Source organism: Gymnoscopelus microlampas (genome assembly GCF_963454915.1).
Source record: "Gymnoscopelus microlampas genome assembly, chromosome: 10".
NCBI classification, from domain to species: domain Eukaryota; kingdom Metazoa; phylum Chordata; class Actinopteri; order Myctophiformes; family Myctophidae; genus Gymnoscopelus; species Gymnoscopelus microlampas.
This window is the reverse complement of record NC_139947.1, coordinates 24,861,112-24,868,612: the sequence shown is the minus strand read 5'-3', so window position 1 is coordinate 24,868,612 and position 7,501 is coordinate 24,861,112.

Genomic DNA, 7,501 nt, shown 5'->3' with positions numbered 1-7,501 from the left:
AGTGCTTTAAAGTGCCAAGTAAATGGCAAATAATTGCCTCTATAAGCTGCAGTTTCTCTACCATAGTCCATATAGAAACAAACAAGCTGCCCATATTCAAGCATAAGTTAAAAAGTACACTCCTTAAGTGACATATAATTTAATGAGCTGGTCCATGTGTTCAAAGGCCCAACAACATCCATCATTCTTTATGAGCCGACTGTGTCACAGGCAGAGACAGGCTCTTCCCCTTGCACTGTTTATGAGCTGTAAACCTAGCTTTTGTGTTGCAATAATTGCCTCTCTTGAGAGGTTCCTCATCTGGTCATATTTTCTCTCTCATAGCCAGACCTGAATCAGTCACTCCTTGACCTTGAGCAAGGACAGAAGCCAAAGGCCAGGGGATGCTGAGTTGTATTTCATGAGTCCAATAATTATCACTCCCAAAATCAGCAAATCAACAGAAAAACACAACTTGTTGAAATTAGATTAACATTATACACATCAGTGTTTTGTACTCTGTGCGGGCAGTAACTGCCCAGGACAACACCAAGGTTCTTGGCCATTGGAACCGAAGTCACCAGGGCGTTGTCTATGGAAATAGTTAGATCCTGCGTGGGATAGGATTTACCTGGGATTGGGATGAAGAGAAGCTCGGTCTTGTCTGGGTTCAGCTTGAGGTGGTGAGAAGACATGCACTGTGAGATGTCAGCCAGACATGCGGCGATGCGCTCTTCCACCTGAGTGGAAGGATAGAAACAGCTGAGTGTCATCGGCATAGCAGCGATAAAATAGATTGTGAGCAGAGATAACAGCGCCAAGAGATTTAGTGTACAGGGAGAAAAGGAGGGGGCCAAGAGCAGATCCCTTCCCTGGGGGATTGCGGGCTTAAAACATTTAATATAAGGATTTTATTAAACGACTATGGAAAAATGAATGGGATTCTTTGGCGCCAGCATCAGTGAAGAACATGGCGGCAACTGTGCGGATCTGGACAACTGGATATCCATATATGCCTGATTTGGAGTGCGGTTCTGGACAACCGCACTCCCTCGAGTCCTTGGCGATGCGCTCGCCAAGTGTGAAGCCGGTCGGTCCCATATATGTCCATGACCATATATGGGCATAGTGGTCGGATCTGTGGCTCTGGACAACTGGATCTCCATATGCCTATATATGGGCATATTGGGGTTTTTTATGGTTATGTCTGAGTCATAGTGACATGCCTATATATGGGTGTATTGGGTTTCTTTATGGTTATGTCTGAGTCAGAGTGACGTGGCCATGGTCTGCCGGCCAGCCGGCCCTCCTAGTAGCCGATTTGTATATAGGACAGGCCCTTTTCGGAAGCCAAACAGTATGTTATATACAAAAGCTACTGTATTTGACACACATGAGTTCATGTGTTGTACCATTTGGTGAAGATTGCAAAAATACATTTCGTGTTTCTGGGTTCATTGGAAGATGCGCTCATGATTTTTGTTTTTTTGTTTATAAAATAGGCCCCTCCCGCACATTTTGAAAGCCAAATGTAGGACCCACAGACTTACACACTGACTGACAGACAGGGGCAAATACATACATACCAACTCATACATATTATTGTCCACTAGGTGGCAGAATCACATAAGATTAAGGTAAGATGCTGCCTGTGACAATCAGTTTGTATCATGTGCAACACAGAAGCGTGATAATAAACATGCATGTCACAACATCTAGTTAGTGTGGTTGCCCTAACAGGGCCAGACTATAGTACAGACTATAGTACTCTTCCGACTTTATTATTCTTTATAGATAAACTTTATTATGGCGCGCTATTTCTCCCACAGTTTATTTTTCCCACACTCGTGCCATATGTCAAATTGACCGGCTTCACCGGGCCTCATCTGCTTGTACTTTGCTAAGACATTGGTGACATAGTTTAATTGATATTGATTTATTAGTGCATTAAATGTCCCCATCCACTTTAATGGGAAAATGAAAAAACTCCCATTCAAGTATTTCTTTCTCGGAAACCGTAAGGGCTACAGCTACGACACTGGAGGGGAGGTTCATAGTTTATTGCCAAATGATTTACAAAATTATTACACCAGTCGGCCACATGGTGGCGCTATAACAGCCCACTTTACATTTTGGCCTATAACTCTTAGGTCGTAGAATAAAAAAATCCTCTGGATTCCTTGGGTCATGACGCAACTCCCTATGTAGGCCACGCCCATTTGCGTCTGGATAGATTTTCCGACATTCTGAATTTTCTTCAAAACACACTTTTAGCTCCTCCTCCCACATATTTTATCCAAATTTCACAAAAAAGGTACACATGATCTCTGGACCCATGGGATAAACATATCCAAACGGCATTTTGATAGTCCTTACCGTTCGTCCGTAATTGGCTTCTAAAGTTAGCGGGAGGGGCCCGTTTTACAAAAAACGCCAAAAACATTTCAACTTTGATCCATAGGAGGTGCCACAAATGCGCAAAACGTAACCATTTGATGCAAAAACATGATTTTTGGGGGGATCAGTTGTCTCAAAAAGAAAAGCAAGTGATCTCAGGAGTGACATGACGATGTCATTGGCCCGCTACATTTGTGGGAGGGGCCTGTTTCTTTAGTGGGAGGGGCCTATTTCCTCAAATCCAAATGGCACGTGTCACGAACGCGGGATCCGATCGGCACCAAATGCGAATCGCACGTCGCACGGCCTCCGACAGTATTCCTCCAGGCGTATTCCTCGAGTCCCGGCGGCCACGACCCGCAACCACACTTTGCAATTTCCCAGAATTGCGACGCGTCTAGTTTCAGGTTGCAGTTCAACATTTTACCTCTTAAAGACTAATCCAGTGCGCCAACCGCCAACTGCATGACACATTTGGATTCATCCTTGCATCAATCTGGGAACCCATTGAGTAAAAATAAATAAATAATAATAATAATAATAATTTTACATTTTATTATATATATATATATATATATATATATATATATATATATATATATATATATATATATATATATATAATACTGGTTGAGAAACTCTGATGGTGTTGAGACAGATTTGTCTATAATCTACATCCACTAACTGACATGATACATGAAAACAGTGACTGAGAAGAAGAAAAAAACACCTGTGTTGTTTCTATTAAGTTGTTTGTTTTTGCTAAAGACCTAACCAAGCTTTGTGTCTTTTCATCTGCAAAGTCTTTGAGCAGGGTCAGTTGCAGGCATCTTGGAAAAACTTTCTATGAAGAGAAACACAGACATTTATACATTTGTTAAATGTAAAAGTTTTGGATCCTATCCACAAGTTTCCTAGGCTGTGTGGGCATCACTTCCTGTCGATTTGATCCAATGAAATCCAATGATATCCAATGAAATCGACAGGAAGTGATGCCCACGCAGCCTAGGAAACTTGTGGATAGACCTTGAAAATAGATTGAAAATGGCTCCACTTATTGATACAAACAAAATAGTAAAAATGTCCAAAATCCTCTGTTTTGTAATGATTGAATTTGAATTCCAGTTTACAAATGTACAGTAGATCAATAAGCTACTTGTACAGTATGTGTCCTACTACATGAGTTATCATAACCCTAAACATTGGCTAGATTCTGGAAAATAAACTATATCATGCCATGTTTGTCCTATATGCATAAAATTGAAATAATAGTAACCAAATTTAATCTGGAGAGAAACGGGCCAGATGCCACTCGCTACACACTTGCTCTGCACTGATGTCGATCATCAACATATGAACTGGCCAAAGACCCCTAAAGGGCCGTCTCCTTTCATGCATGCATGCAGCATGCATATATAGGATGCTCATGGTAAACCTATGGCAAGCAAAGTTGACCAACCATGACATCATGTCACATGTTAAAGTCATTGGCATCAATTAGACGACAGGAATTCCACCACTTACAAGCATGTATGTATAAATAGCCACTGTACTCAGAGGATTAGAGTACGAGAGAACATGAGGCACTTGACAGATTAACATCATCCCTCACCTGGACAAGCATGAGGGATGACCACATCACTACCAGAAGAGGACTGACAGAGGAGAGATACAGTATTGAATACCAAAATAAAATATCAGATACATATAATGATTGATAGAACAATAGATAAATAGAAAAATAGAACCATAGATAGATCGATCGATAGCTAGATAGCTAGATAGATAGATAGATAGATAGATAGATTGATACCTTACCAATAACATAATATATTGCCTACACTTCACTAAGAGTCAATCCAGTCAATTTAAAAAACTGACCCACCAGGGTACTCAGCTGGTGGTCTCAACAACTGTATGTCACATGATCAAGTTGTCATGAATGATTGAGCTCAGCTCCTGGGAACAGAACAAAACACTTCCTCTAGCATGCAAGGATAGATTAATGCATAGTGTGAATTTAGGGTCCCAGCGACAGTCAAGAGTTTGATGGCAATCTCTGCCATTTGAAGGTTACATGTCTTAAAACTTGTCTAACTATTCTATCAAAGCACAGTCTGGATACTGTTGTTTTGAATACTTGTCGTAGGCCCGGTTTGAAATGATACTCTTCGTGCATTGAGATGGGGAGAGACTTGTATGATCATAATGTGTCTCTATTTACTGTATAACTGTACTGTAACTGCATCTATGACACTACTGTATGCTGAACATCAAAGTTGTGCTTATTCCCTCAGGTTTGCTGTAAGAAGTGATCAAATGAATCTCCTTTGATATACTCATATAATATTATTCTTTCCTCCTGACCTCACCCCACGTTTCATCTTCCGTTTCCACTATTCCAGGTTTTCTTGCATTGTTTGTTCTTCTTAAGTTTCAAACAATGTGTTGATGAAATCGTCAGGACCCAGTGGGATATTCCTGGATCATTCTGTTGGACTTCGGCTACTTGTGATCTCAAATAACCAGTTTTTCCATTTATTAATGTTGTAGAGAAAGAAAGTCTGATTGCTCGCTTGTGAATTAAATCTATTGTGTTCCCAGACATAAGATTGGTATTCATCAAATTTGCCTCAACATACTGTAGTTAGTGTCTGCTTTTGTTAATAATAGGTCAGTTTCATAAATGCTGCTCTTGGCTTAGCATTGACAGCAAACATGGTCTAAGCAACAACTTTCTCATGCAAAGTTACTAATTTTCTAACTGTGGGTCCATAGAAAGTAAAAGCCTCATTAACATCTGATTAAATTGCCATCACCCTTAGAACTTAGAAATAAATAACTCCTAAGAGAGACACACTTACTTCCACTGAGTTCTTACAAGATTTCAACAAGGTTTTATTTTCAGTGAAAATTGTATAGCCTTGTAAATAATCAAAAAAATCCAGATCAAGCCCCAGCATGTCTCCTACGTTGGTGTGTATGATGGTACCTGCTACACAAAGCCTACACACATCTGGAGATGCCATGTGAGAGTCATGTTCTTTGACTTCTCCACTGCCTTCCACACCACTATCCAGACACTCTCGCTTACAGATAAGCTCTCAGGTATGCAGGTAGACCACGGCCTGGTGGCCTGGATTACAGACTACCTCACCAGCAGACCTCAGTATGTCAGACTGCAGGGGGGCCAGTCAAATGTGCTGGTGAATAACATCGTCGCACCACAAGCAACCATTCTGTGAACTTTCATGTTCTTCTGCTTCAACTTGGGTATGTGGCACTTAGCCGACGTTTTCCGATGACAGCTCCATTGTCAGCTGCATGACGGATGACAACGAAGACGAGTGCAACATCGTAGGGTGGTGCAACCACAACCACCTCCAGCTCAGTATAGGAAGGCCAAGGATTGGTGGTAGATTACTGATCGCCATAATCATTTAAAACCTGCACCTGTCAGGTATTTATGTATATATATTGACCAACTCAGTGGCCTTGTGGTTAGTGCCGCCCTGAGATTGGGAAGACAGGGTTCAATCCCCCGGCCGGGTCATACGTACCAAAGACTATAAATATTGGACCCATATTGCTCCCTGCTTGGCACTCAGCATCAAGGGTTAGATTACATACTAGTGGGACACGTTAGCCTGGTTCCAGACGAATCTGCCATTGCAAAAACAAAAGGCATTTTTTTAATTTGCCCCTCGGAAGTGCAGGTTCCACACATAGATGCCAGACTAACATCTGGCCATGCCAGGCTAGGGACACGTTGCTCTGCGTGCCCAAAGAGAGAAGTTGCAATACGTTCATTCTTGCAATTCCTACACTAGCGTCATGTCCAGAGGGGGTACTTGTACATCATGGCTGGAGGAATGGGGGATGTACATCAAGCTGCCTCACACTACAGAAACAGGAGATAGGCTCCTGCCCTATATGGGCCACATGGCTCTGAAAAGGTTGGTACCCAAGGCAACTTATACTTAACAGTAACTGGCTCCTGCATGGACTCAGGTGCACTTGCACATGAACTATTACAAGGATGTAAATTGTGAAACTTTAATAGATTCCTGTCAAGGATAACCATCGAGAGACTGTACATATCTTCATTCATATTGTATTGTATTCATTATTGTAATATTCATTGTTGATAAGACTGCTGAGACTGTACTTATATTTATCAATATATTTATTGGTGATAAACGTATATTAATTTATATAACTGCTGATAGACACTCACCTGAATACAACTGAATAGCCTAACTGTCACCTTACATGACCTCAAACCCAGCTTCACAAATAGGCTAAAGAAACACTTCATGCATATACAGGGCTTTTATTCTACTTATTAAAAAGTAGCCTTCTATGGTCAGTGGTGTAAAGTAACTAAGTACATTTACTCAAGTACTGTACTTAAGTACAATTGTTTGGTATTTTTTACTTTAGTGGAGTATTGCCAATTTTGAATACTTGCACTTCTACTCCACTACATCTCTGAGGAAAATATTATACTTTTACTCCACTACAATTATTTGAAAGCTTGAGGAACTAGTTACTTTCAGATTATTATTACTAAAACGTACATTAACCACTTAAGCTCTATATATATTTCGGCTATTTGAAAATAGCCGATCTACAAGCTCACACCACCTCCCATGGCAACGTTGTGAGCTTGAAGATCTGCTATTTTCGAAAGATTTGTATTTTGAAAACTTGAAATGGGACATTCTGCATACTTTTACTTTTGTATAGTAGCCTAAGCATAATTAGATGTCAATAGACCCCTTAACAGACGACGCCACACTTTTAAGAACCAGTATGCGCGCAGCGCTAGGCTGGCACCAAATGAAACCCATTCTGTCATGTCTCTCTAGGACGCGCCTCACTAGCCAACACACAAGAGGAGGTTGAATGAACTGAAACCAGCGCACCCCAAAACAATATGTTGGGAATTGATTGCATGAAACAATCACCTGTGCGTCCAGTCTCAATGTTGGTAGGTAAACAAATAATTGGTCTATACTTTGGTACTTTTACTAGTATTTATACATTGTGGCATTGATACTTTTACTCAAGTAAAAAAGACGAGTAGGCTACTTCTTCCACCAGTGCAGTTTCAACTTGCAAG